Below are 22,536 nucleotides of genomic sequence, written 5' to 3'. Positions count from 1 at the left end.
CTTCTATTGCCCTCAATCTTTCCCAGCATTAGGCTCTTCTCCAGTGAGTCCTTCCTTCTCATTAGGTGGCCAAAGTATTTGAGTTTCAACTTCAGGATCTGGCCTTCTAAAGAGCAGTCAGGGTTGATCTCTTCTAGGACTGACCGGTTTGAACGCCTTGCAGTCCAAGGGACTCGCAGGAGTCTTCTCCAGCACCATAGTTCAAAGGCCTCAATTCTTTGCGCTCAGCCTTTCTTATGGTCCAACTTTCACAGCCATACATTGCAACTGGAAAAACCATGGCCTGGACTATACGCACTTTTGTTGGCAGGGTGATGTCTCTGCTTTTTAGTATGCTGTCTAGATTTGCCATAGCTTTCCTCCCCAGGAGCAAGCGTCTTTTAATTTCTTGGCTGCAGTCCCCATCTGTGGTGATCTTGGAGCCCAGGAAAATAAAATCTGTTACTACCTCCATTTCTTCCCCATCTATTTGCCAGGAATTGAGAGGGCCGGATGCCATGATCTTGGTTTTCTTAATGTTGAGTTTCAAGCCAACTTTTGCAGTCTCCTTCTTCACCTGCATCAAGAGCTCTTTAATTCCTCTTCACTTTCTGCCATTAGAGTGGTATCATCTGCATGTCTTAGGTTGTTGATATTTCTCCCAGCAATCTTAATTCCAACTTTTGATTCATCCAGCCCTGCCTTTCTCATGATGTGCTCTGCATGTAAGTTAAATAGGCAGGGCGACAGAATACAGCCTTGCTGGACTCCTTTCCCAATTCTGAACCAATCAGTGGTTACGTGTCCAGTTCTTACTGATGCTTCTTGACCTGCATATAGGTTTCTCAAAAGACAAATAAGATGGTCTGGTGCTCCCATCTCTTTAAGAACTTGCCATAATTTGTTGTGATCCACACAATCAAAGGCTTTAGCATAGTCAGTGAAGCAGAAGTAGATGTTTTTCTGGAACTCCCTAGCTTTCTCCATGATCCAGCATATGTTGGCAATTTGATCTCTAGTTCCTCTGCCTCTTTGAAATCCTCCCTGTACTTCTGGAAGTTCTCGATCCACATACTGCTGGAGTCTAGCGTGTAGGATTTTAAGCATAACTTGCATGTGAAATGAGTGCAATGGTGCTACCTCTTTACATAAGGAGTAGTTTACATAAGAGGTTTTCTTCCATTTTCTAGTGAAAACCACTTCTTTCCTGCTGGATCATCTTCATTCATCTTAAGCTTGCCTCAACAGTGGATTGGCATCAAGTAACAGTCCCATCATAATCATTAAACCTTGAAACCATTGATTTGTGAAAGAGCACATTGGTTGAATACCTTTTTAGCTATTGTGATTGATAAACCACGGCTTGCATTTAATATGAAGTATATACAGACCTATCCTCTGTGACCAATTTAACAAGCAATAATTAAAAGACGTAACTTAGCACAGTGTATAAAGTGAGGTATCTTTCCAGAACTTGTGGGACAGATTTTTTTTTCCAGTGATTAGACAGGGATTAAAGGGTACATTACAATAGTTGCTGAACCAGTGTGCTACTCTTACACAATAGCTATATGGCTGGAGTTACTTAGGACAGCAGTCTTGCATTATTGCAAATATCTGGATAATGGAGAGGCTGAGGAATTAAGGGGTTTTATAATTTAAAAAGAAAGCTAAGATAAATGTATTAGAAAATAGTGAGGTGAAGATTCAGTAGAAAAAAATTATACTGAACAGTAAGCAAGCAAGCCAGATTGCTCATTAGCAAATTAAATTAGAAAAAAAGGGGAAAATAATGATTTCAGTTGATCATGTACTGTATCTATGCAAGTCATTATAGAAGTGGGGAGAATTGTACTAAACCTTTTGAACCCAAAATATTTCAAGCTTGAAATGTCTGCTTTGAATATTCCAGTCTTGCAATAAAACTTGTGTGTTCCAAGAATTGGTTTTGAACTCAAATTAAAAAAATACTTTTGTTCAATCTCGGGGGAGGGGAGATTGGTTATTATGAGTGGCAGCATTTTCAATGTTCTGGTCATAGAAAGGGACATAAAAATGAGCTGTTCAGTCTCAGAACGGGGTGTTTCATGTGTTCCAAATTTAGAACTAATTACATATGTTCTGGGAGTGTTGCTTTGAAGTTATAACAAACTCTTGAGATGTTTTGAGTTTGTTCTGAGAGAATACAGCCAACTTGTCACACACTTCAAGTGAGCATATTTTGTTCTTAAACTGAAGCAAGATTCTTATTTCAAGCACACTTCTACTTAGCAAGTGATTTTAAAGTAAATACCTGGATAATACCTGGATAGCAAGTGATTTTTAAAGCAAGTATCCAGAGGCTTCAGCTGGTACAGAATACAACCACACATGTGCCTAAAGAAGGGCACATATAACACCTTTGTTGTGTGAGTTGCATTGGGTGCCAGTTTGCTTCCAGGTCTAATTCAAGGTGTTGATTATGATCTTTAAACCCCCCCCCCCCATGTAACAGTGGGCTAGGTTTCTTACGGAACTGTGTCCATCCCATTACATCAGCCCATCCCACTCAGTGAGGCAAGGGAAGCGTGCTGCCGACTCTGTGCCACACAGGTGGGACAGGCTCCCACTCTCCTGGCCTTCGGGAGGCTCCCAGAAGAGCACACAGCTATGGGGCTGGCTAGGGCCCTGAAGCCCTGCCCTGCCTTTTAATTAACTTTCAATATTTTTTTAACCCGTCCCTGTCTTGTACATTTTGCATACTCTTTTTATGTCTTAATATTTCTCACTTGTACACTGCCGAGAGTCCCTCTATGGGACAGATAGACAGATCTTAAAAATGCACGTGAGAGAAGGAGATAGATAGATAAATAGATAGATAGATAAATAGGTAGGTAGGTAGGTAGGTAGATAAGTAGATTAAAAAATCAGATATGTTGAACTTGGGTAGTTTATTAATGGCTCTTATTCACAACATACAGGTTAAAAAATCACAGCAAAATCCATACAGGTAGTCTTCAACTTATGACCCTTTGTTAGGGACTAGTTCAAAGATGCATGGTGCTGAAAAATATTACAGTTGGTCCCCAGTTCCAGCCATTGTAGTGCTCCTCTTTCATGTGATCAACATTCAGGTGCTTAAGAGAATCCCCTCATGAATTAACACAGGGGTGGTTTAACTCCCGTCACCCACCTATCTGCCCCCCCTTTTGGTTGTCTGGCACAATGGTAATCCATGGCAGCAGCAGCAAGGCTGGGGCCGAAGGAGAAACCTGGGGCCTTCAGCAGTCTTAGCCGGCAGACCCCATCCCTCCCCCAAATCTTTACTTCAGTGTCAATCCTGGGACTGCCGTCTCGTGACATCACACATTACGGCCTCATTCCCTTAGCGATGGAAATTCTGGTCCCAATTCTAGTTGTCAGTTGAGGACTGACAGGTTTGCCACTTCTGGCTAAGCCATCATGAGGTTTATTTCATCATGACAATGCATAAACACAATTACTGTGCTTGATACACTTTGTTGTGGACAATTTGCAGGCTGCATGTAGCTCCTCACGACACCTTTTCAGCCTGAGTGCAACTGTGGAGAAAAAGTACGGCCAAGATTTTGACCACCTTTTTTGGTCTTTGGGTGTTTATATAGTTTTAATTTGTAAAACAATACTGTAAAAGAATCTGGGGAAATAACCACCTGTTTTTAAAGATTAATTTTTACTGTTTTGCAGCTATTACCATCCAGACACCCTTCAAAATCCTGTAAAGAGTGTTGAAAAATTTAACCCTACCTACAGCAGCATTCTCAGCACATCATTGCCTGTGGCCCAGGGAGTCCAAAAGAATTAAAAGGAAGCCTAATTCCCAAAAGATCACTTATCTCTTCTATACTGCTTACCATTATGTGGTGCAAGACACTCTGGCTTATTTATCATACCACAGGGAAAATAAACTTGTAAGCAAAGTTTGAGCCATGCAGTGATGACCTTGAAAAACAGAGAGAAATACTGCATTCTTTTCACCCCCACTCTTCTTTTGAATTAGAAAACAAAAATGCTCTGACCTGGTTCAGTGTTTTTAGAAAATCCTAACTTTGCATTATATTTGAACTTGGATTCCTGCTTTAAAATAAGTCAGGTTCCAAGTATGGATTTCGAAAAGTGGCTTATTGTAAAGAAGTGTGGAGTTGACCTTGGGGAAAGGGGAAGGAGTGAGTAAGCGGTTAAGGGGGCTGGATGGTGGACTTGCAGAAAAGATTACACAGTCCTGAAGGAAGAAGGAAGTGTGTGATAGAAACTGCAAATAACCCCATCCTGATTTGTTTTAGTTTAATACAGGGCAGAAAAAAACAGCTACAATAGGCTTTTAGGATTTTATTTTACTACTTTACTTAGTTAAGAGTATTCTTGGAATCCCTGCCATGCCTAATTTCTTGACCTGACTTATCTCAAAGAGCTGATAATTGTTGGACTAATGGTGTAGTTTAGTATTAACCTAGAATCAGCAATATACTTGACCTATGCCACCTTCAGTTGCAAATGGAAATTTATGTAACTAAGTACTCATTGTTTTAAAGAAACCCACCTGACTGTACTTATGTCTTATTCATGATTTTCCTGAAAGAAAAAAAAATAATTAAATTAATAAAGGTACATTCATTCACCTGGGCGGCGGCGGGGAGGGCTGTTTTAAGGGGACCAATTCTTGGCTTTGCTGACATTTATTATGATAATATTTTGGCTGCTGTATTGTTTATTTTCTACTGTTCTTGTTTTAGAATTGTTCACTGTCCAGAGTCCCTTGGTTGAAATGACGGTTATAGAAATTAGGTAAATAAATGTGTAATATCCAGTGGCCAAAAACATTAGGTTTGTTGTGAGTTGTTTCATTGTGTTTCATTGTGTTTAGTTCATTCATCCTGTTAAGACAAATGTAAACAAATCACATTATACTTTAGTGCAATGTGTGAACTCATCTTTCCAATGAGTTTTGTGAGATTTATCTCATTTGGATAATCCACCTGAAATGCACAAGCACACAAAATGCCAATCCCAGGTGATACTATCTCTTATTTTTTTTCCATGAGAACGAAGGAATGAGGGAAAGAATATGGTTGCTGTTGCTTAGCTGTGCAAATTCCCTGTGGATTCCAGGATCACTATTCCTCTTTTAGGTGATGTCAATGCTATGTACACAACACTTTATGTGCACACAGTTGTCTCCTGGAAAAGGCAGATTTGTCCCTCATAAGAAGATAGAATATTTAGTGAGGCAGATTGTGTGTAAAGCATTAAAAAAGTATTATGTGAAGCAGGATTATTCTTCTTCAACTCCCAAAGAAAAGCTTCAATTTATCCTTCTTTCCTTCATTGTAGGAGGACAACCATATTAGCCTACCTGATGGAGTGGGTTGTAGCTCCAGAAATTTTATACCTTTTAATAAAATGTGTTAGTTTGGAAAGATTCTTCCCTTCACATTTTATTTTTTTAGCAAACTCTTTATAATTTGCTTGACAATTATTAGGTGAGCAGGAAAAAATGCTTAAGAATGTTACTTTGACTTGTTTGCCCTTCTCCATCCACCCGTTGTAATACACTGAATTAGAAGAGGAATTTGCATCACAGTGTAATATCAGTTCTTGCAGATGGAATCAAACGAGAAAATACTGAATGGCTAATTTCATCTTCTGTAATCATTTGAGGCTACACTTAGCATTTGAATATGCAAATTGTGGTGGTTTTTTAATGGGAAATTAACTGGGTTGCATCTGAAATAGATAAGAATCTAAAGCAGCTGCATTTGTTTTAAAATAATGAATTCTAATATGTGCATGATTAGTGAATTGATTAATTAGAAATTTCTGGCTAATTTTACAATACAATGTTATTGAAAGTGCAAGTGGATTGGGCAGCTGATTTGTTAGATTATATTGCATTCATTTCCTCACAGAAAACCTACTTATGTAATAACTGCATGTGGTTTTTTCTAGAGCTCATGCCTGGACTGGTATTAGGATTGCTTGGCCTTTGAATGCTGGGTGGCTTAAATCTCCATGCTTGGAAGTTTATGGCTTCCATGGTGACCATGGCCTTGTTCAAGCTCATCTCTGGCCTGATCCATATGAGAGGTCACATCTAGATCTAATGTGTATCTCAGAGTTGTGGAGCTGTGATCTTAAGTTAGTAGACATTAGTGCTTTGCTATGGTACACATATATTTTTGTGGCCTTGTTTGACATTTGTAGGAATGATGGGCCAATTAAAGTAGTCCTATCTAAATGCCTAATCAATTTGGACAGATTCTTAAGACCAGTGGTGATCTTTCTCAATTATCACATAGTTACATACCCCATCTAAGTCTCTGGAACTCTGCAGTGACTTGAACTCTAGATGAGATAGTCCCCAGGCAACCTCTCTTGGACTTCAGATTCTTGGGGGATTGAAGCTGCTCAAGAAACATCTAGAACAACGATAGTGAAAAATAGTGAATAAATGGAAGTAAATATGGTAGCATACTTATGTCCAAGAGTATCCTCTGAGGAAAAGAATGGCAAAGCATTTATATTTTTTTTATTGCAGATATTTTTATTATCTTCAGATGAGTATCAAGTGAGTTTAGCTAGGATTATCCACAGCTTTTGGGTGTACAAAGAATTTCTTCTTGGACAATTTTATGAGATTGTTTGAAGATAAAGTTACCTCCAGTACATGGACTAAGATATGACTTGACCAGAGTCTTACGATATCATTCAGGCAACATCTTGCAAGATCAAATGGAATTGGGTAGGAATTTCAATCATGTAACTTTAATTTAATTTAAGAGTGGGTAGGCAGCTCTGTGACATGAGCACCTCCTTGTAGGATGCATCTCTGTTCCACCTCTTTAAATAGCTGAAGGAGATTAGATTTGGAAGTTGATCATTTTTTTCTTCAACAGAAAGGGAGGGATCATCTACTTCAGACATGTCAAACACAAGGCCTGGGGGCCGGATGTGGCCCGTGATGTGGTTTCATGTGGCCCGCAAAGCCATCCTGGAAACAGCAAGGGAATGGCCCCCACTGCCTTGGCCCTGGCCCAGGGCGGCTGGAAGCCAATGTACAATTTTGTGGTGGCCATCTATGCTGAAACGCATTCAGTCTTAGCTCCACAAAGCCGTCTGGAAACAGCGAGGAACCAGCCCCTGCTGTGTCGGCCCTGCCCCCTGGGTGCATGCTGGGGAGGTGTCACCCTTTGTGAGGAATGAAGAAATGCACCATCGCCTGGAAGTGGCTAGCAAATGGCCCTCACCTACTTCATATATCCAGCTTGATGGGCTCCGGGGGAGGGGTTTTGGCAGGCTCTTCCAGTGGACCATGCCTTGGTGCTTGCCCTGGTCCTACCCCCTTCTTCCAGAGACCCTCAGATCTGTCCCACTTCTGCCCAGGCCCCCACAGGCACCCTTGATGCAAACGATGTAGAGCTGGCCATGCCCACCCAGTAGGCCACACCCACTCCAGCCATGCCCACCTAGTAGGCCACACCCACCCTGGCCACACCTACCCAGCCCCCCCGAGGACAACCACAATGCTGATGCGGCCCTCAATGAAATTGAGTTTGACACCCCTGATCTACTTTAAATGAGGTTGTAGTCTATCCTCTTCTGAAAAGACAGCCGCTCAATCCAGCTAAATTGGACAACTTTTCACCCACCATTTTGAAAAAAATGGACTAGGTGGTAAAGTTTCAGCTAGCAGTAAGATGAATTTTAAATTGATTATCTGGATCATTTCTAATAGAGTTCAAGCTTAGGCATGGAACAAAAATATCATTGATTCACCTCGTTTTTGACCTGTATCGAAAACAGATTGAGAAAATGCACTTCTATAGTCCCATTGGAACTTTTAGCATCATTCAGTTGCACAGACTATGATATTCTCTTGTGTTGTCTCTGAGTTTTGGATAGAAAGCACTATTTTGCAGTGGTTCATCTAACAAGTAGAAATTTATCAATAGATGGGCATGGGAGAAAACAATCCAGCTATTAAATCCTCCAGTATGGGATGCCATAAGTCTTGGCTCTTTTTCTCATTGCTTTTAATAGGTTCATGAAACCATTTAAGAGATCATCCACCAGTTTGGGATAAGGTATCACCAGTAAACTGATGCTACTCAATCATACATTGGCATTTCTTGCACTGATGTTGTGGAAATCCTAACCCAGTGTCTAGAGGTTGGAGTGAGCTCAAAACAGCCTCAGATTAACAGCCCCGAAAAATGGCCTTTCTGTTTGTGAATAACAGGTGTAGCTCAATCCAGATCCCTTAATTGGGTCTTGATGAGGTTGCATTCTCACAAAAAAGAACAGATCTTTAACTTGGGAACAGATCTTTAGCAGATCTTTGACTAAAGATCTTTAACAGATCTTTAACTTGTGACTTGCAGATATGCTTGATTCTTTTGTCAGGCTTTGGCTGATGCTCTAATTGCAGACCTTTTGGAATGAAAGTGCTCTTGCCATAATGATCCATGTCCTGAGCACGTCACAGTTAAACTGCTGTATAGTTCTTTATTTAGGGATGCCATTAAAAATACTTGGGAGCTCTACTTGGGGGCAGAATAGAGCAGCCTGAGTGCTGACAGGAAAAGATGAGTTCAGCAGTTTTACAACTATGTTGGCATTGCTAGATTGATTATCAGTAATTTTCTGGTGCCAACTCAAGCAGCTGATTTTAATCTTTAAAGCCCTACCTGGCTTGGGACTTTTCTGCTGGCAGGGTTGCCTCTTCTGACCAGAATCAAGTGCAGAAGGACTGCTCTAGATTCCCACTGATTTGAGTTTAAGGGAGAGCCCAGAGGTGTATATTTTGTAGCAGCCTCAATCTTACAGATCGCTCTCTTCATGCTTGCATTTTATAACTTGTTGAAAATCACCTGTTCTGATGGGCTTTTGGTAAGAACAGTGGACCTCAGCTGCATTATAATTTTTATTACTTACAGAGTTTTATTTTTCTATCATATAAGTTAACTTGTATTATGAAAAGTTGGGTAATAGAAACATGTTTATAGTAAATATAGAAAAGGAGTAAAAATGGTTTTCCAGAGTTACACATCGGGAATGTTAGAGTTAAAAGTGTATCGCAAAGTGTGAATAACAAGAAAGATGACTCTGAAAACAATAAATGTAATAGATTAAGCCATTACTGATTTAAAGAAAGGCCAACTGGCTTATTCAGAGTATCTGTTTATCTGATTCAGCAATCTCTTTTCCACAGTGACAAACTACTTGCTTTTAGGACATGCAGGGATCTAAGGCAAAAAAAATCTATTTTCTTCTTGATTATCCAATAATCAATATCAATAACATCTCATCTACAAGCATATTGAAAGTCTGTGGAACTGTAGGTCTAAATTACTGTTGATATATTTATTGTTTATAAAATCCCTTGTAGATGAATTCCAGAAATTAGGTATACATTCAGTGAGGAGGTACTTTACTTTCCCTCCTAAACACTAATAAACTTAGAAGTATGGTGATAATTGCTTAGAATGGGGAGAAGGAGGGAGAGAGGGGGGGAACCAAATGTCCTACCTCAGAGCCAGGCTGCATGTGCAGTTGGAAATAGCCCAGCTTTATGATGTCACAAGTAGTGTAAGCAGTATCACCAGCAGTCTTACCATCCTCACTAAGCCAGCATTCCGTCTTGGGACCCTTAAGCCCCTCTCAAATGCAGTTGATGTTGTTAACAACCTCCAGATGATCCAGCTGCATTCAGCCCCAAAGATCCCTGCTGGAAGGATCCAGATTCAATTGCTGGTCCTGGTCTTCAATTGTCTTCACTGATCCCAGCATTTCAGATCTCCTGTTTTCTCCACTGTCGTTTGCCTACCGGTAGTTCACATGTTCAGGTCAGCCTCTGCCTGCACTCTCTTTCCAAACCACCTCTTGGCATCTGGCGGTTAGTATATGAGGCTGTGAGACTCCATTGGGACCAGTAAGTACTATACCCTCAGCCCCCTGCACTCCATATGATGATTCCAAATGGTTCCAACCACTCAATTCACCCCAATCTTTTTTAAAAAGTCTAATGAATCCCTCAGATTCCACATATACCATGGCCACCATGGATGAGTTTATACCATTGCCTTCTTCCAGAATACATTTACAAAATATTTACAAATACCTAGTTGGTAATTATCTGATAGTATATGTAAAATATGTAAAAAGGACCAGGTTTTCTATAAGTAATTGTCATTTCTGGCCGCGTGCCTGGAAGAATTATCCTTCAGCCAGTGGTGGGATTCAAATATGTGAACAACCATTTCTCTGTGTGGATGCTGTTTCCAGAAGTTCATTCTGGACCTGGGCAACAAAAAATTAACTACCGGTTCTGCCGAAGTGGTGTGAAATGGCTGTGTCCCATCACTGCCTTCAACTATCTTTACTGTACCATGTACTAACATTTACTGAGCTAAATGACACCCCCTAATTTTGCTAGATTCTTTTATTTATTTTTTCACTTTTATTTCTAACTCAGAAGCTATCATTAAAATGAAGTGAAATGAAAATAGCATTGTTTGATTCTACCAATGTCTCTGTGTACTAATGAAATATTTAGAAAGATTAAAAGAGACTAGTGGAAATAAAGAGCTTAGAAGTATTTCATGGGTGGGCAACCTTTTTGTACTCAAGGCCTGCACTTACTATTTTGAGGAGATCAAGACATGTAGAAGTCACATCCCATTAAGTGGAAAGATTTGAAAATACTTGGTTTTTGTTTGTTTTATTTGTAATTAAGTTGTGTCTGTTTTAGAATTTATAGCACTTTGTTTGGCTTTTTGCCACTACAGAATGGTGGAAAACTCTGTCTTCAGGTTTCAGGATCATATTTAAAGCTGGAGTGGGCTCACAGTAAGAACTTAAGACATACTTTAGATGATAGATCATTAAATGCCAGTGCTGTGTGCCGTTGGGAAAAGGCTGGGGTGGGGGAACTTAAGTTATCACAGATGAGATTCTTAATAGCCAAGTATTGTATTTTAAGTTTGAACTAGATTTAGGGTAGATTTTGTGCTGTTTTAACTGCTTATGTTTTATTATTTTCTCACTACCGCCTTAAGTGCCCTATGAGCAGAAAAGTGGGATATAAACTGTAAAACAAAAGGAATAAAGCTACTGTAATTAAAACAAATGAAGCAGTTTTCAGAAATGGATCTGAACAATGCACTAGAACAGTGGAAGCATAATACGGTAAGTTCACTACTTTGTAGACGTTATTTTGCCATCAGATAAATAAGAATGTTTTAATTATCAGACCCTGGGCAGATGATCCGAAAGGAAATGAAACTGGTTTTTACTATGATATTATCTGCTGGTTAAGTAAACTTCTTTAAAAGCTGATTTCTGTTTTAATTCATTATTACAGTTCTGCAGTGCAAGGTCTATTGCCCTTTGCTGTTATTTCAGATAAGTAGAAATCTCATTGTGCATCCTTGAATAGCTATGGCAGTTAATTACTGGGCTAAAATTGATTCTCTGCTCCATTTATTGATTTTAGTCTCCATTTATTTGGTACCGCCATCCAAATGCAAGCATTGCAAATTTGTCCAAACTAAAACTCCTCTTCCTTGCTTTGGAATATTGAATAAAACAGGAAAGAACAGTAGTTCAGAATGGTCCCCACTGGGCATTTTTAATCTGTTGAAGTATAGGAGAATGACGGTGTTGCAGTACTAATTCTGTCTCTTGTTTAATTACTTGTTGCACTGATTCCTTAATGTCCATTTAAAAATCAACATTGTAACTGGATGCAGCCCTTATTACTGAATCATATTTATATATGTCAAGAATAGGAACAATGTATACCACTAAGAAAGACTTTTGAGTTGTTATCTTTCAGTAGTGGATACAGGAAAAAAAAAGATGCCTCAGACTATGGTTTCTTCCTCCTTCACCTTGAGATCTACATAGTTTGTTTGGTTGTTTATTTTTAACCTGCCTTTAATATTTTTATAAATAACTAAAGGTGACAACACACCTAATACTCATTCCTCTTCCTATTTCACCCACCACAGGAGGGAGGGAGGGAGGGAGAGAGAGAGAGAGAGAGAGGGACTTGTCTTCCTCTCACCCAACTTTTATGCCTAAAGACTAGAAGTCCCAATCTCCTGGTGCCTTAACCACTAGACCGGGGGTCCCAAACCCCCAGTCCGTAGACCAGTATTGGGCCACAGCATGTCAACAACCAGGCCGCACATACAAGGAAAGCTCCATCTAAAGGATGCAGGCAACATACAAAACCATGCCCCCTCCAGTCCGTGGAAAAACCTCTCTCCATGGAACTAGTCCCTGGTGCCCAAAATATTGGGGACTTCTGCACTAGACCAAACTCCTCTCATCTTCCTCTTAAGATGCTAGTTCCCCTTGGACACAATTAGAATAAGAGATCTATGCAAGACATCCCTGCAAGTCTCAAATGAGTACCTCTCCCCCAGTTCCAAAAACCACTGACCAGGACAAATACATGGCACATACTTTATTAGGGAAGTTAGTCATGCTATTGAGAAACATAGTAGAAAATTAAATGAAAAAGTTCATATGCATGACCAGAACTGAGACTGGTATGGTGAGATGTTGTAGTCTATTTTCTTTTGTTCCCCTTAGAATGTTTAATTGTGGTTGGAATCATCAGTCTTTCCAAAGGAATGTTGCTCTTTTACAGTTTAACGGTCATTTTTCAGACAAACACGGCCTATGTTCCCAGGGTCAGCACCATTATTTGTTTTCAGCATTGATTGAGTTGAACCCCTTTTAGACTGGACTATGGGGATTGGGAGCTGATTTGGTGGGACTGATAATAAAATATCCAGTGAATAGTAAGTAAAGCAGCAGGTCAGATGTTCTAGGTAGGCCAATAGAGATTGTGAAGCCAGATTTTAGAAGGCAAAAGCAAAAAGCAAATCCTGAAAAGAAACTCACTTTTCATAAGTGTGACAAGAATGATGTTTTTTTAACTGTGAAAAGGAACTTTGACACAGCATAAGGTGTTACGTAGTGGGAGCACAGTGACGTAGCATGGGCATGTGTCTGTAAACATGAGAAGAAAGGAATGAAATTTTTTAAAGATGCTGAGGCAATGTTTTAATTTCAGTCTACAGTCCACTGAGATATGGCATAAATCACCCAGGAACAGGAGCAAACTAAGTCAGCTTCATTGAATTGGCAATAAAAATTTTACATTTTATCAGCGCTCAACAATCTCATCAAAATAGAGTTAAAGTACTTGGTTTAAAAACGGATTACAGAGAAGAGACATGCAGAATTTAGAATAAAGTTTCTACGTGAAGGGAAAATGTATGAGCAGAAAGAGGATTGATAATTGAGAAGAGGGGATTGGAAATAAACTTTGTAAGCTATGTAAGAATGTAATGATATATGACTCAGCAAGATTTTTCACCAAGTCCAGGCATGATCCTTAAAAAGAGAGTCTGTATTTAAGGGCTAGACAGAAATGAAACATGAATACAGAATAAGATACTCCTGGGCAATGGATTTTATTATATTGTATCAGAACCAGTTCACCCCACTCCAGACCCTTTAAGTCAGGGCTCTCCAAACTTGGCAACTTTAAGACTTGTGGGCTTCAAATTCCCCAGCCACAAGTCTTAAAGTTGCCATGTTTGGGGATCCCTGCCTTAGGCCCATCTGAGATTTTCTTATTTATATGCTTGGAATTTTCTTTTACTAGAACATTTATGTCATATGGCTCACATCCCCATTCACTTAATAAACAGAAGGAGAGAGCATAATCTATGCCATCCTGAACTGCATATTAGAAAGCTGGAATATAAATCAAATAAATAAACAACCAAACTTTAGTTAGCTAGAAGCCCCAAGTGTCTTGCTATAGCCAGAAGTTAGATTCTTTTAGAATAGATGCTAACATTCTACTTGATGGACCTAATCTTGGTGTTATCTGTGGTTTTGGTGTATAAGCGTTCTTCCTAAGATAAATGATGTTTGGTTTATGAAGTTTTTGTCCACTAAAACTTAGGTTTGGTTTTCCATTTTTTCTGTATGCCCAGATATGTAGATTTTAAGGATTATGTTCTCTTTAATTTAGGATTCCAAATGACTAACTGATATTAATGTGGAGGATATTTTGTTTTTGTTACCAGGTGTCGGCTGTGAATTGGTTTGGGCTACTAAGTCATGGCTGCAAATATTTAGATGACTGTTAGAAGGTAGCAAAGAATTAAAGCTTCCTGTATCACTTTGCTGCCATCTAGCAGAGATTTAAATTTTGCAGCCAAGATTTGGTGGTCTAGAGTTGTGGCGACTCTGTCACAATTCTCTCTCTTTCCAACAGAGAGAGAAAGAGAGAGACAGAGAAGAGGAAGAGAGAGAGAGGAGAGAAGGAAAGAAAGAAGAGAGACTCCAATAGATCTGCCAAATTAAGCATACTCTCATGTTTTCTTCCTAAATCTTCAGCAGCTCTGAGGCATTTTTCATTTGTGTAAATTTAAAAGTTAGTTCTTCAATATTTGGTGCTGTGAGCACCCCAACATTTAAAAGGCATGCAGATTTGGACAACCTGGAACAGCTTTGTCATATAAAATTCCCAGCAGCTCCTATCATTGAATCTGATTTATGAGGATGAGGTGGGGGGGAACTGAGGAAGAGACATAGTTTGTCATCAATCTTTTAATGAGCCTAGTGGTTAGCATTCTGCAGCCAGCACGTGGAAAACAAGAATTCTGAATAAAATAATCTCTTTGCCCAAACCTTTCCAAATAACTGCTGTTGCTAACAGCTCAGTTTACATGTGTTTACATGTTCTGTGATGATGCTGATTTAGATTTGGATATAATTATGAAATTCAGGAAATTAATTATATGCTTCTGGCTTGCTCTGTTTTGCTAGCAAGTAAGTTGTACTAATTTCTGGGCATAGATAGGTTAATAGGTTAATAAACGCAGGTGTCTCCTTATTGCCTGTAACCATCACAGTACATTAATTGTAATTAGAATTGCAACAATCACATCTATTATAACCTCATAAATGTGAACATTAGCATTTTTAATTTTTTTGATATTCTGTGATGGTTATTTTGAGATAACATTAATGTTCCATTACCATGGTATACTGGGAGAGCTTCTCAGGCTTTGTTAGGCTTCTTTCAGATGTCTGTATAAGTGCAATCTTTTCTAATTCATTTACTGTAGGCTTCATGAGTAATAAATGGCTGTTAATGCAGCTTCTCCATTTATTTCAATACAATTACTTCTGGTGCAATTTTAAATAACCTTATCTAAAAATTGCAAGCATATCAAGCCTCCTGGCTCGAATATGACTAACATCTGCAGAATAAGAATAAAGTTGTTTCAAATTGAGACTTGGGTAGAAAGTTTCTGCCGATAGATCTAATACTGTGGGAATGGAATCTTCCAAATGTCATTTAACCCATTTGGGTGCACTAGAAGAGGATTGACCGCAGCCCACAAATTAATGTGTGTTTTGCTGTCCCCTATATTTTATTGCACTTTTAGGAGCCATAGCTTCTGGTACTTGTGCGTTGTGCAATGAACCATTAAACCACTTAAATGCTTTCCTGCTTACATGGTTGCTTGCTTCTACTTGGAGACCCACTTTGTATATTGAGACTCATTATGAATGATCTTTATATCAAAATGAAAGCTGTTGTTATGCAGCATATTTTCCTCCTTATATTCTGTTTACAGTTTGTGTGATTCTATCCTTGTCCATACTTGGGAGAAATAGAGTTTAGCACACATACCAGATTCCCTGCCTGCTGCCTTTTCCCAGTTCTCCCCATTGAACATGGCTTGCTGTTTTATGCAATTAAAGTGAAGCTTGTGTTATGAGAGGCCCTATGCAACATAATGGCTAAGAAACCAAACTCTGAATTAAGAAATATTTGAGTTGAATCTTGTTTCTGTAATGAGCTCAGTAGCTGGCTTTAGGCAAGCCAATTCCATAGTCTCTGCCCTGATCTACAAAACTGAAGATATTAATCCTGATTTATATGAGACCACTACAGCTGAATAGTGCTTTGAAAGTGTGAGAGCATTAGATAGTTGTGAAAGAATATATTTTCTTTATGAAAGCCAATTCATTTATATGCCTCTTACTAGTTAACCCCAGTGACCTCCTTTAATGATAATTCCTTTGTCACAGAGGCAGAAAAATGTGTTGGGCTGTCCATGCCAACTCACCCAACATTTTATAGGTGATTGTCATTTATAAAAATGCAATTGGATGTACTGTAGGTGTACTGCAAAAATTAAGTGTCAGTCTGCAGCATTAATTTTTTTTCAAGCATATCACTAGCTTTTCGGGCATATTAATTAGCTGTGATTGCTTACCCTGGTTGGCCCAGTGAAAGCAGGGACTGGTGTGGTCTAAAATGTAGATGTGGGTGGGCACAGTTGGCCTACGTTTAGGATACTGAATGAGAAGTAAAAGCATCCTTAATCCTTCAGCTAATGGGAGTGTTTGATGGGGGCCTTTGAAATGGGAGAAGGATGGCAGGGGTTAAGAAGAGAATATATACCAGGATTTTAAGGGTAGACAATGTTCTTCCTGGTGGTGATGGGCAGGGCAAGCTAAGCTGGCAGCGTGTGCTTTTCAGGGGAGCTGCTTCACAGATGTGAGACCTTGATTATAAAGTTGGGCTCTAGGGATTGACGCTACTGTTCTAGCCTCCATGCTGTGAAGTACCTCCCTGTTTGAGCTCCTAGAGATCATGACCTAAGGAGTTCTCTAGGCATATAATCTTGAGAGGCTTCAACCTGTCTTCCAAGGAGTTAAAAGCAATTCCTGAATTGGCTTGGAAGGTTATCGTGGTCAATGGTATCAGGATACCACTGAGATAACCAGTTCTAAAGTTCTACATGGGACTGCTCTTGAAAACCGTGCCTAACTGCAACTGGTCCGCTTCATAGCACATAGCTATCTTTCCTGCTTATTTCTGCTCATTCTATTAGGTTGCATAGGATGGGCATATTCCAGGTCCCCTCTTTGAGGCAAAGTTATCGAAAGGGACCCAGGAACGTGTCTTCTCTGTTGTTGCACCTGCCCTTTGAAATGAGCTGCTCCCTGAGGTTCAGGTGGTCCTAACCTTATTAGCCTTTTCTAGAACTGTGTAGAAACCCTTTTTCTCTCATTTATTGGCCCAGATGGCAGTGAAGCCTATCCTGTTGGGAAAGTCAGTGCTTGTTTTACTCTGGATTGACCACCTCTCTGTCTGCATGCATCGTTGTGATTTAGTAACAGGATTTTTTTATTTTTTTTATTATTATTATTTTAATTGATGTATGTCTCTCCGAGTCATAAATGATGAGTTGGGCAACATTATAAATTGCATCAATCAATCAATCTTTGTAAAATGGCCTTGCTTGGAAATGTGGCTGCTTTCCTAAAAGCCAAGAAAGGTACTTTAGGATGGCAGAAAATTGAATGTTTTGTATCGGTCTGTAGCAGGCATGGTATCCGTTTTGTGAGAGCAGTAATTACACACAACATTAATGTTTCCTTAGCCTGAAAGGTTGCTTAGCCCTGCTTTATCTGATTCAGTTCTTTCCTTTACTCTCTGGCCTCTAAAGGGACTCGTTTTTCTGCTGGGGCTGAAAAGGAGACCATGGCTAGAGGAACAAACTCATTATTCTCCACAACCAGCCCTTGCCTCCACAGATCATCATTATATAGTGGGCAGTGCCTAAGAAGAAATTGGATTAGAACTTCTCAGAAATATAGTTATGGTCTGTAGAGGCAAAAGTTGGCTGTGGAGGTAGAAGTAATTGCTTAATTACTACAAAAAGGAGGAGGATGGCATACATGGTTTTCCAATAGGCATCTAAATGGTAGGACCACAGAGCGTGGATTCACAAGCATGAAAACCTGAAGAAAAGACAATAAGGAGAAGACTTGTTACTATTTTCAGGTATGGAATATCGGCCATGTTCCATACTAGGAGGAAAGGTGGCAAATCAAGGGAGTGATGTCAAATTAAGGGAACATTTCTGAAATGACAGAAAGGGAAGAAAGGCTAGACATAAAACTATTGCTTCTTGTCCTTTCACCTACTAAATATAGGTAGAGTCAAGAGTAACTTCCAATGGAAATGACGAGCTTGAGTCAGAAACATGGAAGTAAATTTCAGACTAACTATTAATAATGTAGTAAGATTTTCAGAGAGTGTGCACATCATTAGTTGTATAATATTTCTGATTTCTGAGTCTTGGAAGTAACATTATGTTTTTTTTCCTTTTTTTTCAGTATTTCAGGTCTTTGATTCATAGAGGCCTTAGATGGAGAATTATTTTGTTCCAGCAGCACCCTATTTCCAGTGTTTTCAGAGGAAGATTGATAAAAAATAAATAGATTTCTATATTACTGGAGTCTGCAGTGAAATAAATCTCATTATCTGAGATAAGAAATGAATACCAGAAAGTTACCAGGTCAAATGATTATTATGCTGGCTGGCTGGCTTTCTCAGCAACCACATTATTTAGGCAGTTATGGGATTTCATCCTTCATCTTAGTGTGATGAGAAATGAAGACACACAAAGCTGTGCCTGACCTGTTCTGTTGGGTATATGCAGTGTTTCACGTAGAAGTGTCTTAACTGCTTTTTGGTACTCAGTAGTACAGGATCTGCTTGTAAGATGCTAAAGGCAGGGCAATGGGTTTCCCCCCCACTATGTACTGTTTTCTATGAATTTTATAGCTAGTAGAAATGGAGAGGATTACAGATTATTTTCAAGTGTCTTTAAAAGTTGGGTGTGATTGGGGAGGTGTGAAAATGAAATTTTGTACAAATGCCCTGAGGAAGCCCATAGAAAGAAAAAAAAGTGTTCTGTTTTCAGATAGATAACAGGATAGTGTTAGGTAAACACTATCCACAATTGCACCAGTTGATACCACATAGCTATGAGTGTGGAGGGAAAATGCAAGTGAAGAATGAAACGTGGGAAGGCATGTATGAAAAAATATTGCAGGAGTGGCTCACTGGAAATGATTATTGAAAGTGTTTTCATGGGCTTCATCTTCTTGTGTTATTGTCACTTAAGATAATAGCGTATAACCTTCTGATACTATTATTTTGAATAATTAATGCAAATGCAGTCAGTCTAACACTGTATTGACCATCATCCAGAATAAAATTGTTGTTGGCATACACATTTTCAATACCATTTGTGCCAAGAACTGGATCCCAAATCATACAAAAGCTGGCTAAAAGATATTTAGTTATTCAAATCCAGCTAAACAATAATTAGAGTATAATTTATTGAAATTGGACTAAGATTCTATTGCTTCTCTAACTATTACATTGATTGGTTCCATTAGCTGATTGCTAAAATGGGAAAGAAAGAAAGCAAATGAGGTTTTCATGACATTACCTGTTTGTCCCTGTGTTATCTTCCCATATTTAGGAATTCATAGCTTATGTTTCTTGAACAAAAGAAAGGAGAGGATTTGCATCCCCAAACATATGCAATGCCCTATGCTATTAAGTATCTTTCTAGAAGTTGCTGCACAGGTAGGATTATTGTCAGATATTTTTGGTTAAGCATCCAAATAATGTAGTAAACACAAATGTATGGAACATTTAACGTATAGAAATATCAACTGAAATGCTGTCCCAAAGATGCTTTTTAAAAGGCAGCTGAACTTTGAAAGTCCAGTTGCTTTTTGAAAAGCATCTTTGGGACAACCATGACCTGGATGATTGAGAATCTCCATAGACATTCAGCCGAAATGCTATTTTGCTGTAATATCAGACAGCTAAAATTGGACCAGTTAGCGGAAATGAAGCGTTTGTTGTAAATGTAAGTGTATTGATTATGTCAGCCATCATAGAGATGACAAGTGATAGCAATAACCAATTGTATGATAATGGGTCAGTGATTTTTTTTTCAACATATGCAAAGCAACCAAGTAGTCTTTGTCAATAAAACTGTCTGAATAGTTACAATATCATTTAGGCTCCTATCATCTAAAGCAATGGTTCTCAACCTGTGGGTCGGGACCCCATTTGGGGTTGAACGACCATTTCACGGGGGTCGCCAAACAACACAGTCCACCATTTTTTCCCCCCTTTCCTTAGCTGTGCTACTCCCTTTTATTCTATTGGCTTTTGAAAGCCAATCGAATAGACTCTCTTGAATAGAGTCTAATTCTATTGGCTTTCAAAAGCCAATAGGAATTGTCCAGGCTGTCTCTGCCCTGATGAGCCCGCCAAAAGTCCCATTCTGCAAACGGTGCTGCACCAGTTGAGTAGTCCTCGACTTAAACGACCGGTTGGGGGTCGCGGCATTAAAAAGGTTGAGAACCACTGATCTAAAGGGTTTTTAAAATCACTGGGCAGATCTCAACTTTATTATTGTATGTAATGCAAGTGCATCTGCAGGAGCAGGGAGAGAGGGAGTTCTGGCAACACAAGAGTTTTCCTCAAGAGAGGAATTAAAGGACCATGCAGTCCTGAGCCAGAATTTAGAATCTCTCAGGATATGACTAGCTGGTTAGAAAATTATAGCTTTAGTTTGGCAAGATTCTGTTTGTATAAGCAAGTAAAGGCTTGAACTGGATTGGATTTCACTGTGTCATTTCTGGGCTTGGGCCTGACATCAATCTTGCCAAGCTAAAGCTATAACTTATATCTAAAGCTATAAATCTATAACTCATTGATTTTTTTTTTAATCCATACAGAGGGAGAGGCTATGTAGACCATTGATATGTGATCAAGCAATTCATCATAATTCTGGAAAAGAGAGTTTTGGAAAGAAAAATAATTCTTTAACTTTATGGCTTATAATAGGAGGGTAGATTATTAGTAATATTTGGTGGAATATTATGTAGAAAATTGTATTATGTACACTGCCTTAGAACTCATAGAGAAAAAATTATAGGCCATAGATACGTGATAAAACAATCCATCCTAATTCTGGAGAAGAGAATTTTGAAAAGAAAATTCTTTCTTTTCTTTTTTTTTCTTCCTTCCTTCTCTGTATTATATTTTTTATTAATTTTTTTACAAGCATAAGACACTCAATAATTGGTAAACAGTGTGTTGTCTGGGTTACATTTGTAAAGACACTCCTTAACAATTGATTTCTATAGTCTGTATTCTATATATTAGTTTTAGTTGATTTCCTCTTTCCCCAAAACAGCCTTTTTTGCAAACATTGAGTTAATACAATTCTTATTGTTTTAATAAATGACAATTTAGTATATATTTTTCCAATATTCCTAAAAATAATCATCATATTAGTACATTTCTTTTCTAGAAAAGAAAATTATTTCTTAACATGATGGTTTACAGTAGGAGAGTAGATTATTAGTAATACTTGGTGAAATATGTAGAAAATTGTAACATCCACTGCCTTTACAAACACAGCATCATTTAAGACAAAGGATATTACAGTTTTAATCTACTCTTGTAAGTAGGTAAGTAATACTGATCATTTGCACTTTATTTCCTATGCTAGCTTTGCAAGCCCCTTTCGGCTCTCGTTTTTGCCTGCACTTCCTAATTAGTTTGTGTCAGACTTTTGTAATTTCTGGTTCTCCAGCAGGATGGCTGTAGAGTCCAATAGATGGGTTCTATGACAGTCTTCCCGCCCGACAGACTAGGTCAAAACTTTGGCCACACCCTTCCTTTGGGCGTGACTCCAGTTTTGACTTAGTCTCGTAGCCCGTTAACAGCAGAAAAAATTAGCTCCACAGATAGTCAGAAAACTCTAATTTTACCTTAATTTAGTAGTCATCTGAATTTCTCAGTGAGCACAGGACGATCCGGTGATTAAATTGGAGCGCTGAGCGGGTCCGTTTGAACCGCGTGGTGAGCATATCTGTGAAGATCGCACAGAGAGATGGTCCCTGTAAAGTTTAGCCTCGCTCCGTTTTTTGTCAAAAAAAAAAAACAAAAACAGCTGAGACGCGTGGCTCCCGCGGCCCCCCGGAGCGACCGGCAGGTCCGCAGATCGCCATTTTTTCTACCGGACAGGGATCCTTACAGACCTCCTCGTTAGGAAAGAGCCCTTTCCCCTCAGCGGCAGCGCGAAGGGCCCGCGATCTCCGGAACGCCAGGCAGAATCGCGGATCGCTCCATTGGATAAGTTACAGCGTTATCGGCTCAAAAAGGGGATTTTTGAAAAACCCCCCCACCCTTCAACTTACCTGACGGGGGTTACCCTAGGGCCTGAAATTGCCATTTTAGCCTCGTGGCTTTGGCAGTTGGCAGTTAGGGGGCGTGGCCTTCGCCATTTTGATTGTGCTCACCACTGTCCTCCATTTTAGGTGGTTCCACCACCCGGAGTTTTTTTTCTCTCAGGCACCTCCATTCCTTCCTTGGGAGCAGGCTGACACAGAGAGAGAGGAGGAGAGCGAAGTTTTTTCACTTCCTCGGGACTGTTTTTTAACAGCCCAGAGAACGGAGGACAATACAATATTTCCATCCAATCACTTCTTAATTAATCTGTGTTATTTCTAATAATTAACCTGGTGAAGGAGTGTGAGAAAATTCTCAATTTATCCCAGCTGTTCTTTAAGGTGACCTTTTGTCACTGGCCTTACAGGGCTTTT

General features: G+C 39.2%; 1 protein-coding gene and 1 long non-coding RNA gene across 5 annotated transcripts in view; one reads left to right on the top strand and one right to left on the bottom strand.

The window, feature by feature from the left end:
- Positions 1-22,536, top strand: part of PLCB1 (phospholipase C beta 1) — a 447,562-nt gene that overhangs the window by 190,247 nt on the left and 234,779 nt on the right. The window lies entirely within an intron of this gene.
- Positions 2,479-6,503, bottom strand: LOC120315308. Its single transcript, XR_005558653.1, has 3 exons — positions 6,302-6,503; positions 4,538-4,569; positions 2,479-3,539 (listed from the first exon to the last, which is right to left on the bottom strand). It is a non-coding gene; the product is annotated as an uncharacterized LOC120315308 (long non-coding RNA).

This window comes from Crotalus tigris, unplaced genomic scaffold, assembly GCF_016545835.1.
Source record: "Crotalus tigris isolate CLP2741 ecotype Arizona unplaced genomic scaffold, ASM1654583v1 scf7180000019070.2622420, whole genome shotgun sequence".
NCBI classification, from domain to species: Eukaryota; Metazoa; Chordata; class Lepidosauria; order Squamata; family Viperidae; genus Crotalus; species Crotalus tigris.
This window is presented reverse-complemented; position numbering and strand designations above follow the sequence as displayed.